Source organism: Triticum aestivum, chromosome 5B (assembly GCF_018294505.1).
Source record: "Triticum aestivum cultivar Chinese Spring chromosome 5B, IWGSC CS RefSeq v2.1, whole genome shotgun sequence".
Classification (NCBI taxonomy): domain Eukaryota; kingdom Viridiplantae; phylum Streptophyta; class Magnoliopsida; order Poales; family Poaceae; genus Triticum; species Triticum aestivum.
In genome coordinates, this window is record NC_057807.1 from 442154184 (window position 1) to 442167076 (window position 12893).

A 12893-nucleotide genomic window follows, 5' to 3' on the forward strand; every position below is an offset into this window, starting at 1 on the left:
TTGGCACAGAAGGATCTGACAAATGAGCATCACCTAGATCACATTGACGAGCTTGATTCTCTTGTTTATCATGCTCTGAACACGTGTTTGGAGCGCTGTCAGCTCGTCCGAAGAAGACCAGGTCAGGCCCTTCTCTTGCCATGAGGTGAGTCGCATCGGGACTCCGGACCAGAATGCGGGAGCCGCCGCCCAGTTGGTGCCACGCGGCTCAATGATGTAGAACCACCCCGACTGTCATCTTTTGACAGTCTCCACAAAGGAGCCTTCGGGCCAGGTGACATTGGGCATCTTGCCCACCATGGCGCCTCCGCATTCTGCTTGTTGGTCGCTCACCACCTTCGGCTTCACATTGAAGGTTTTCAGCCATAGCCCGAAGTGAGGTAGGATGCGGAGGAAGGCCTCACACACGACAATAAATGTCGATATGTTGAGGGTAGAGTTGGGGGCCAGATCGTGGAAGTCCAGCCCGTAATAGAACATTAGTTCATGGACGAACGGGTGGAGAGGGAATCCCAGCCCGCGGACGAAGTGTGAGAGGAACACCACCCTCTCCTGGGGCTCCGGGGTGGGGACGATCTGTCCCTTGGCCGGAAGTTGGTGAGCGATTTCCAGGGCCAAGTACCCGGCCTCCCGGAGCTTCATGATGTCCTTCTCCTTGACGGAGGAGGTCATCCACTTGCCTCCTGCTCTGGATCCGGACATGATTGGAGTTGTTTTGGGCGGAGAAGGTGAGAGCTTGGGCGCTGGAGCTCGAGAATGGATTGGCAGAGGAAGGAGAAGGCGTCGGTGAAAAAGGGTGATCCTTATCCTTTGTAAAGGCAGTAAAAGTCATGCGCCTCCCCACTCGCCTTAAAATTCACCTATTCCCCAAAGGTCGTGCAGATGTCACGGTTGGGTTACCCATGCCCGTATTGATGAGAATCCTGTGATAAGGGGACACGATCTCTGCTTTGACAAGACGTGCCAATAAAACCGCACCTCGAAATATGGAGCGGCAGGTTAAAAAATGGTTCGAATAATAACCAAGTGGTGACATGATGTCACGTTGTAAAAAGTTGTCAGCGGATTGGACTTGTGGAATATTATACTCTCTACGATGGTGTGTGGAATTTGTTTTGTAGAGCCGGACACGATTCTTGTGTTCGAAATCTACTTAGTATTCAGAGAAGGAACCCGCCTTGCAATGCCGAAGACAATCTGCACGCCAGACTCATCGTCATTGAAGCCTGGTTCAGGGGCTACTGAGGGACTCCTGGATTAAGGGGTCCTCGTACAGCCGGACTGTATACATGGGCCGAACTGTTGGGCTATGAAGATACAAGATAGAAGACTTCTTCCCGTGTCCGGATGGGACTCTCCTTTGCGTGGAAGGCAAGCTTGGCGATTCGGATATGTAGATTCCTTTATCTGTAACCGAATTTGTGTAACCCTAGCCCCCTCCGATGTCTATATAAACCAGAGGGTTTAGTCCGTAGAGGGAACAACAATCATAATCTCATAGGCTAGGGTTATAGGGTTTAGCCATTACGATCTCGTGGTAGATCAACTCTTGTAATACTCATATTCATCAAGATCAATCAAGCAGGAAGTAGGGTATTACCTCCATAGAGAGGGCCCGAACCTGGGTAAACATCGTGCCCCTGTCTCCTGTTACCATCAACCTTAGACACACAGTTCGGGACCCCCTACCCGAGATCCGCCGGTTTTGACACCGACACCCGCCGAATGGAGCGCGGGGGGGAGTGGATGTAGGGGATGTTGCGGCCGCTGAATGGAGCGCAGGAGTAGCACACGAAGCAGTAGATGGTGCTCCTCCATAAGTCTCTATCTCTACTCTTATCTCTATCTCTACTGCTCTTCTTTGTTTTTTATAACAAATCGAATAGTACTGCACCGTCCGCTGCATGCCCGGCTGAACACGCCTCCTCACCTCCATCATCACCAACTAAGTCTTTTATAGGAGTAGGAGTAGAGAAAAAACCGAGTTCGTGATGATGGTGTGTCGTGCAATGCACATGCATCTTGCTAATTTTTTTGCATATAATTCCAAACACCACGTAGACACGGTCTTTGACCATTTTACAACTATGTTAGTATCATTGTTAGTGGTCAGCCGGTGCAAGTTATAGCCCCGGGTGTTTTAACCTTTTTTTAGTAATGATATCTGTCGATTGTTCGGCACGAGCTCAATCCTCGCGAATCCCACGTAACCTTCAGATTTCCATCCGACGGTGGCCTGTTTTTAAGCCATAGTATTTGACAAAACCGCCACCCTTACACACGTACTGTAACTGCATCACGGGCGTTTGCAACTACCATGTCTCCCAGCGAACATTTGCTCGGGATTGGAGTTAGCACCAATGGCGGTTCGTAGTCGTTTCACGCTCGGGCATTGAAGTTTGTAACTATTTAAGATTAGAATATATTCCTCCTCCGGTGCTAGTAGTAGAGCACAGTCCTACTCCACTACTACTCTACTCAAGCAAGTTAGGGCATAGTGGTAGGTACTGTAGGGAGTACCAGTACTGTGATCACTCAAGCAAGTTGTCTGACTTTGATGTGACCCTACGCTGCTAGTATGTGTCTCGTAAGTCAAGCGACATGTTGTAGTCATCATCACATGTCCACTTCCCGCAACACATATTTGCTTCTCCATCTTTGTCCGCACATAATCTCGTCCAATCTTCCATCCCCGCTAAGGCGCCTCCCCCCTCATCCGAAACCCAAGCACTAATAATGGCAGAACCGAGCAGCGGCCACCGAAAGAGTGGCTAGAATTTGCTCCCCACAGAGGTAATCAAGCTCATTATTTCGCGTGTGGACAATCTCAGTACCATGCCACTCACTGCGTGCTCATTGGGGTTGTACCGTTTACTCAAAGCCCTCAGGCCGGGGCTTTTTAAGCCAGCTCCTTGCTTGATGATGCCGCCTGATCTTCAGAAACAGCATGTCACACAGCATAACGATCGTAAGGTGGCGAGCATCAACCTCCTTGACTGCGATCCAATCCCTGTCACCCTCAACTACATTAACGGTATGTACTGGGTCGGCATGAACACGTCTTGGATGGTGCTCGTCGACGGTCGCGACAGCTGGATGCTCGTGGAGGTCTACACCCGGTGATCGATCCCCCTTCCTTCGATTAACACTACACTGCTTTGGCACCGCGGCCCAGAATACTTGGAATCTTACAGTAGCCAACATGATACCAAGTTTGATTTGCTTAAGGTTGTTATCTGCCAAGTGCCCACAAGATCTGCGAATTATAAAGACTTTAGGCTAATTGCATTCTTCAACTGTGGTCTCGCCTATCTTACAGGTCACTGCGGTAAGTGGATAAATCTGCACGTCCATCGCAGGATCATACATCCTCCATGGTTCTCTGATGCCATTGAACACAAGGGCTTCATTTATGTCGTCGACTCCTTCTATGGCTGGACGTATTGCTGGCCTATTCCAGTCATCGCTACAAACGGCTGTTACAGCAGTATGTTACTTTCCTATGATATCATGATGGCTTGCTTATGTTACTGTTAACATTTACTGAAAAAATATTCATGCTCATAACATGCTGTTCTTAAGATTGACTACATTAAGAGCCCTTTTTTATTTGACTCCAACTTGATATGATGTTGTAGGCCGCCTGGTGTCCCTACCCTTCCTAATCCCAGAACCTTCCAAAGAAAAGCGGCATGGCGGTTGCAGGTGGTTCCTGGCTTGATCAGACGATTGATGATCGTTCGCACGTACTGGACGTGTTGTTTCGCAGAATACAATCACAGTCACTGCAAGGTCTTTGAGCAGGATCCCAGCTTCTCTAGGCCTTCAAGAATTTTTGACTGGAGGCTGGTAAGTAGCCTTGGTACACGCTCTTTGTTTGTTGGACTGAATTATCTGATTAACCAGGAGATAACCGACGGCAAGGATCATGATGGCAGCACGGTTTCGTTCATCAGGCAAAATTGTGTGTACATAGCGTACTATGCGTCTCTGCATGCACCATACCCTGATATGTGCCACCACGCTCTGCAGCCCAAAGTAGGAGAGAGGGTCGCAAGTATCAGACTTTGAACTGCTGGCTGGAGTTTCCCCCGTCAGGCACCCATCTGGTTCAAGCCGTCAGCCAATCTCCACAGCTTAACAAATAGTAACGTCTAACTGAGCCAGTTAGTTAGATGCGTACACTTGGTGTAGTAGGATCTTTATTTAGTTTGATGCATACACTTATTCTTTTTTGGTAGCCCTTTTGTAATGATGGCTGATGTTTGGTTTGGAAGAGAGAGTTGCGTCTTTACTCTTCTGGCCTGCTTACTGCTTTTGTTGCACCCCAGCCCTGGTTGCTGGTGCTGCTGTTTTCAATGTACAATCAGTAGTATATTTTGTCTGTTGGTTGAATAAATGTGTTGTTAGAACGACAAACACAATGTTTTGGAAGTCGTTGCATGGTTCGATCCTTTAGTGCCCCGTACTGTATGTAGTGCATACTATTTTTCGTATGGAACACATTTTCCACTTGTTGATAACATGCAGCCCACTGATGAAGGCCCAATAGAGGAGCCCATAATTAACTGGAAGGGAGGCTCTCACATGAATCCGGCCCAGGTACATACTCATGGTCCCCTAAACATAAATAAGTAAATAAATAAATAAAGCTAAATGCTCATGCACCAGTTCTTTAAATTCACAATTTAACATGAGGATATTATTTCCTATGATAGTGTCGTTACATTCAGTCGATATTATTCTTAGGCAAAGATAGCGACCAGTCTTCTTTCTCCCAGCATTTTCTTCTAGCAACCAGCGGACCCATGCAAATCGTAGTCACTTCTATTTTTCAATAAGAATGTCAACCCAGCCCAGCACATTGGCGACAACACTTTATCCTCCGCCTTGGTGCGCTCGCCGCGGCACCGCCGTCCGGCCCTGTCAACATAGTTTTTTTGAAACGGTCCCTGTCAACATAGTGAATCGGGAGAGGACTGTAGTTGTGAGTATGACAGTACGGACCCACCAGGTCCACTCCCGAACACAAGTAAGCGCCTCTTTTACTACTCAGATGCACCCCTCATTTTTTTACTCTAATCCACCCTGCTGATATCTAGGACCCACATCATTTTCAATGTATAGTCAATTAACGATAGAATTGCACAACTTTTTTTGAGTAGTAATTCGGAGGAGCAGGCTATAAACTGGGTTGTGCGATCTCTGTGGCCCGTCTAACAACATGACCAGCCCAGCAGTTTTTTCTTTGGGAAAATAGGTAGCCCAGTATTTCCCTTTGAAGAATACCCAAGCTAGGCCTATTTGTTTTCTTCGACTTACTGGGCTGCAGATCTTTCAAGACGAGGAGGGATGCATTCCGGCCTGGCCAAAGGGTATGGTCAGTGTCTGTTAAAAGTAATATCAAAGGGGTTGAAAATTCCAAAAAAAATTATAGCAAATGGGATATTAGTTTCTTTTTTTGTTTTTGTTCTTCACTAATATTTTATACTCCCTCCGTCCCAAAATTCTTGTCCTAGAATAGTTTAGATACGGATGTATCTAATACCAAAACATGACTTGATACATCCGTATTTAGACAAATCTAAGACAAGAATTTTGGGACCGAGGGAGTATTTCATTGGATTTAACATGACATAGTACTAATTTATTTTTAAATTTGTTTTAGTATGGCTACTAATTTTTGGATTAAGAATATTTTGTTCCCAACAAAAATTTGCGAATTTTCAAAATTTCGCACATATTTAGTTAATTTTTTTAACCCTAGTACTGACCAGAAAATGGGCAGCAATTCTAAAAATGGAAAATGGGCTGCAATAAATTCCATATGAATTAGAAAATGAGTAAAAATAATAAAAATAATAGCAAATGGGCTGTACATGCCACATATTTCGAGGTTGACTTGTTTACGCAAGGCTTTGTCAGTCAACACACGATTCTAGCAGCAGTGATTGTTGGATGTCCATCCAACGGCCGACGTGCTTCTTCAATCTCTAATCTTCCTGCTCCAGCCGCCTAAACTAGCGCCAGCGGGACTGCCTGCTCCCTCCTCTTGTGGCCCGCTGTGATGCCGCACAGGCTTCACCGGCCCACCCTACTCCCTCCGGTGGCCTGGCCGCACGCAATCAACTGCCTTCTTATTACGCGAAAAAATGATTCCTCCCACTGACATCTGGGGCGCACCAGTTGGGAGGCTGACCTGTGGGCCTACTAAGTTGACGCGTATGCAGGGCTTGTCAACTTAGTCAACAAACGATTCTAGCAGCAGTAACCGTTGTATTTGAATCGAACGGTCCTGCTACTTCTTCAATCGCTGCTCCTCTTGCACCAGCCGCACAAACCAGCGCCGGTGAGACCGCCTGCTCCTGCCTCCAGTGGCCGGTTGTGCTGCCGTTGAGGCCTCACCGCCCCCTACTACTCCCACCGCTAGCGAGGCCCTGCGGTGACGGCAGCCTCACACCGCAGTCGAACCAGTGAACACTCGTAATCCTCTTCGCGTGGGCATCCACTGTCGCGTCTTCCCTGGCTCCGCGTCTTCCCCAGCTCTGCGTCGTCCCCTTCCTAGGCCTCGCTGTCGTCCACCGCCCTTGTGCTCTCGACGCGGCGTGGTCAACATGGTCAAGGAACGACTTCCATCAAACATGGATTATACGTGGAGAGGCTGACAGCTGGATCCACGGCTGCACATAAGGAAATGCCTCTTTATTATGCACAAAATAATGATTCCTCCAGCTGACATCTGGGACCCATCGGAAGGGCCTCTGTATTTCGCAAAAAAAACGTTCCCCCCGCTGACAGGTCGGACCCACCAGCTATATCTTTGCACGCAAGGAAGTGCCTCCTTATTACGCACAAAAAAATGAATACTCCCACTGCTAGCTAGGACACAGCATAGTGGGATGCTGACTTGTGGGCCTACTAAGTTGACAGGGACGGAGGGCTTTGTCAACTTAGTCAATATGAACGATTCTAGCTCCAGTGACCATACGATGTCCATCCAACGGCCGTAGTGCTTCTTCAACCTCTAGTCTTCTTGCTCCAGCCGCCCAAAGCAGCGCCGGTCGTGCCGCCTGCTCCTGCTTCCCGTGGCCGGCTGTGCTGCCACGGAGGCCTCACCGCCCCTACTACTCCCACCGCTGGATAGGCCATCCCTCCACTCACCCACACCCCCTATTATTCTGCGGCGACGACAACCTCACACCAAAACCGAACTAGTGAACCCTCGTACTCCTCTCCGCGTGGGCATCTATTGCCGCGTCTTCCTTGGCTCCGTGTCGTCCCCTTCCTAGGCCTCGCCGTCGTCCACCTCCCTGGTGCTCTCGGCACGGCATGGTCAACATGGTCAAGGAACGACTTCCATCGGATGTGGACTGTACGTGGAGAGGCTGACAGCTAGGTCCACGGCCGCAGCAAGGAAGTGCCTCCTTATTACGCGGAAAATAATGATTCCTCCACCTGACAGTAGGGACCCACCGGAGGGGCCACCATATTTCGTGAAAAAACATTCCCCCTTGACTGTTGGGACCTACTAGCTACATCTTCGCATGCAAGGAAGTGCGTCCATATTACGGGAAAAAATGATTCGCCCCCTGACTGCTGGGACCCACCAGCTACATATTCACACGTAAGGAAGTGCCTGATAGTCGGGACCCACTTGGTCGAAGCATACATAGTGTTCTCATTCTGGTCGCGAACGTGTACGTACATACTAGTCGATGTAGAGGCGCGCACGTGTCGTAGTAGAGGCTCGCACGTAGCATGTGCACGTACGTACAACGGCCAGTGTGCAAGAAAGAAAATACGGCCACATACGTACATACGGGCGGGGTCTCGAATGCCTACTTGCGCATACGTACGGCCAGGGCTCATGTACATGGCTGGATCAGAACAGAGAAACAACACCGTCGTCGTGTTCATGGGGAGCCAACCGGCTGGGTCGGAACGGAATGTGTCATCGTCTTTATCGGGAGGGCTTGGATGGAACAGCCGAGGGAAACAAGGCATGGCGTACCGTAGAACGGAGGAAACGACCTTGTGTTCGACCGGCCACGGTCGAAACGGGATCCTGTTCATCGAGAGGGGTCTGGCGTACCGCAAAACGGAGGAAACGGACTTTTGTTGGACCTCCTAAGGTCAAAACAGGGTCCCGTTGATCGGGAGGGGTGTGACGTACCGCTAAACGGAGGAAACAAACTTGTGTTGAAGCGCTACGGTCAAAATGGTGGTCCTGTTCATTGGGAGGGGTGTGGCTACTGCAAAACGGGACTCCATGGGATATTGTTCATCTCCGCCATCGACCTCCTCCAGCCTCCACGGGCTACTGTTCATCCACCGTCGACCTCCTCCAGCCTCCACCTGTGACTGTTCATCCACAGGCCCCTATTCATCCAGCCTCCACCGCGCGCTACTCCACCGGCTACTGTTCAACCAGTCCTCTCCACGGGCTCCTGTTCAACCACCCCTCCACGGGCTACTGTTCATCTAGCCCTCCACCATCTACTGTTCAACCAGCCCTCCACGAGGTCGTCCTGTTCATCCAGCCCTCCATGGGGTCCTGTTCATCCAGCCCCAACCGGCTCGATCTATCGGGGTCCTGTTCATCCAGCGGCAACACCACGGGGAACTGTTCGTCCAAACCCCCCAGCAACACTCACTGTTCATCCAACCCCCCAGCAACGCTCACAGTTCATCCAGAGGCAGCATCGATCGGCTTCAGTTAGCAGCAGTAGCGAAGGAATCGCTCGATCGCTCGGGTTCAGTAACGCGTAGCCTGGAGTGCAATCGCCCGTGTTCAGTTAGGCGACGCCTCGCTCGGGTTTAGTTAGAGCCCAACGCTCCGCACACACGCGCGTACGTGTACGATAGAAACGCGCATCGCTCGGCCCCCGACCACCCACCGTAATCGGGAACTCCCCGATATTTTCCTCACCCTCGCTTCTACCACGGTTTTTTCCGTCATGGATGGGCCAAAGAATGTCATGCAGCTGCGTCTCCGGCCCGCCTAGGACGAAAAGCCCATTTTCTTTCATGATTTTTTGTCATAGAAGTAGGAGCCCACCACATCTATGATGATACCGGGTTTTGTCACAATTATCGTCATAGAAGTGTCATAAGTATGACAGAAAAAATTTCGTTCGGCCCAAAATGTCACGGATGTGTCTTTTTTTGTAGTGCTTTTGGTTATCTTTGCTCATGTTGTCCGCTCCAGCGATCTAGACCAGTGCTCCCTCGCTTCCTGACACCATCAATTATGCGATCTATGATGACGCCAGTCAATGGCAATGGTTAGCCGATGACAAGCGGATGAGGATGGCCCCGGTTGAGGTAGTCAACAAGGGTGGCGTGGTCAACAAATTGTACATGAGGTGAGGAAGAACATGAGGTGAATTGGTTGAGAAGAAAAGGGGATTGGGAAGAGCATGAGCAAGAGGAAGATATACGATCAAGTTTTTTAGAACACCCTCAAGCTTTATTGCATAATGTCACTAGGGATACAAGCTATAAGGGGGTGACGTAAGCCACAATTGCTACCCACACCCACAAGCTTTATTGCATTATGTTTCTTGGAAATTCATGTTGCATGTATAGCAAACAAAACATCATAGAAGTATAACATCTCATCTTTTCTATAATCATGTTACATATAGATGAGCTACCTACAATGTTAATAAAACTCTCTCATTGTGGTGAACAAAACGAGATGATAAATTTCTGGTCCAACTTATATATACCCCACATATCCCAGTAGCTCATCTCAAAGCAAATTCCACTCCTACCATTTGTTCTATAAGAGCACTCCACCTCATTGTGTTGATTTCAAAGGGCAATCCACTTGAACTATCCGTCAACCCTTCGAGATCCAGTCCCGTTTCTGCTTTCCACTCCAAACCTTCTCCGAATGCATAGCCAAATCTTAAGAGTTTAAATGTTGAGAAGATTATCATTTGAAGCGCAAGAGGAAGGGATTGATTGTCAAGCAGCCTCGTCTTGCTACTTTTGGAGCGTGTGCGCCTCCTACATCGGCTAGGTGTGCTTGGAAGTCTTCAAGTTTCTGAAGAAGCCAAGAAGTTTGTATGGGCTTGAAGGTCGCCTACTTCGTGAAACCTACCCGGTTGGTCCTTCGTGGACGTCAGTCATGGCGGAATAGGTTGGTTGCTCCTAAGTGGACCCTTTGTGGGTGAGTGCCCTTTGTGGACTGCTCCTTTGTGGAATATCACAACCGGAATCCTTTTTGATTCTAGATCCTTCATCGATTAAAGCCTCATCAAGGTGGATGAAAGATTGCCCCAACTATCTGAACCATGGGAAAAATCTTCACCAAGCCTATTTATGTTTGTGATCTTCTCAACTCTACTCCTTTATCTTTCCACTTGCATGTTTTACATTCCGCTGCCTATTACTATAGATATAAATGTGTCATGTGCTCTATTGATTGCTCAAAAACCTTAAAGTCTGCGAAGAAATTAAAATTTGGGAAAAGAGTCCATTCTTGAGCTCAGTAGTCCATTCACCCCTCCCCTATAGACATACTTATCGATCCTACATATATTTTCTAAGATTTTCCCATGGATGAGTTCATGTTCGTGCAAATACTTATGTTGTGTTAGCTTGTACTAGATGGTGACATGGTGGTACCAGAGCCGGGGAATACTTCTAGGCTTTTAGCACTAAATGTCAGCTTCCTTTTCTAGTTTCAGCTAATAGTAGATCATGCTATTGCTTCAACGTTACTTTGTTTCTTAATAGAAGTTTCAACATTTTTGACTAGCTACAATCTCTTTTTGGAGACAGACTTATCTAGGTCTCCCTAAATAGGCTTTTGGTTATATGTTGTTACACAACAATTAGTTCCTTGGTCAAATTATTCTGCTAGGCTTTAACACTACATCAGTTCGATCAACACATGCTTTTGGTTATATGATGTTACCCAAGAATTATTCTGCCAGGCTTTAACACTAACTGACAGGAGTACCTTCTTGTAATAAAGCCCCTACAATTAGTTCCCTGATCAAATTATGATGTCGTTATGTTTACCTCTAGGTAATCCGTAATCTGTACGCTACATTTGCTGATCAAACTAATGTAGTGGAAATGATTGTAGCATTGTCTCGGAGTTTTGAATCATTATGCAAGACATATGTTTGTTATACATTTTTGTATCAGTAGCATCCTTGTTTCTTTTTTCAGCTTTCAGAGAATACATAAATTTAACTACTATTGTTTGTCATCTCTTTATGCGTGATTGTAGCATCTTTGATTTTCTATTTAACTTCCTAAAAATGTATAAATTTACATCTCCTCTATTTGAAAGTACTCTTCTAGTGCAGTGTCATTGAAGTGCATTTTAGTTTTTTTATGTGCAATAACAAAATAGTTACTCTCACAACTAGATTAAATTATACTGATATACCATGCTTGCACTTTATGATCCACATTCGGCACCTTATGTGCAAAATAACAACTCATAAGGTGTCAAATCTAGATCAGGAAGTGCAAGCATACACACACCAGCATAATTTAATCTAGTTGCGAGAGTAACTAATATGTTATTCCACATAAAAGACCCCGAAGGGCACTTTAGTGGCACTATACTAGAAGATTACTACCGGATAGAAGAGTTGTAAAATGTATGCATTCATGAAGCTAAAATAGAAAAGCAAAGATACTACAGACAAATAAAGGGATAACAAACATCATTGGTTAAATTTATGTCATCCCTGAAAGCTGAATAGAAAGCAAAGATGCTACATATACAAAAAAGGGATAACAAAGCTATGTCTTGTTTGATTCAAAACTCTGAGACAACGCTACAACCATTTTCACTACATCAACTTTATCAACAAATGTAGTGTCTAGATTACAGATTACCCGCAAGTAAACATAACGACATCACAATTTGACGAGGGAACTAATTGTAGGGGCCTTGTTCCAAGATAGTACAGTTGGCAGTTAGTGCAAAAGCCTAACAGAATAACTGCATTGTAACATCATGTAACCAAAATCATTTGTTGATCAAACTAATATAGGGAACTAACTTGACCAGGGAACTAATTGCAATGTAATATATCATATGACTAGAGCACATTTAAGGAAACCCAGACAAGACTATCGCCAAAAACAAATTGTAGTTTGCCCAAAATGTTGAAACTTCCCGTTAAGAAACAAGATAATGTTGAAGCAACACCATGATCTACTGTTAGTTGAAACTAGAGAAGCATGCTGACAGTTAATGCTAAAGCCTAGAAGTATTGCCTTGCCCTAGTACCACCATGTCACCATCTAGCACAAGCTAACGCAAACAGGAGTATTTGCAGAAACATGAAGTCATCCATGGAAATTCTGATAAAATACCCCATGCGGATCACCATTATATAATATATAAAAGTGTGAACAGATGCGTGATCATAGTGTTCGCATTTAAAGTTCAAAATAACCACAGAGATCATCTTATTCACAAAGAATACTATCATGTTGAATAGCTAGCCTAAACAAAAATGGTAATCTCACCCTTACCTCCTTCCTGTAAAGTGTAATCTCGCGCAAAAATTATTCACAGAGGTGTGTACAGAATGAGAGAAGGGAGGTGTACCTGCGCATGGAGGAAGATGGCTTGGTGGCTAATCTCACGCACGACGGTGATGCAGGCTCCCTTCGAAGACGCCCAACACCAGAGGTGTGAAGAGAAGGGCGAACCGGGTTGCAGAGAAGGACGGGGCTGACGTGGTGCATCGCGGAGCAGAGGAGGATGGTCCATGGCAGGTGCAGAGGAGGACATGCGCCATGACGAGTGATCCCAAGGTGAGATCGAGGCAAGGAACCCATGGCTAGCAAGATCCAAGAGGAAGACGCCATGGAGTAGCCCCACATGATGCTCCCGTTGAGCTCGTGCTGCC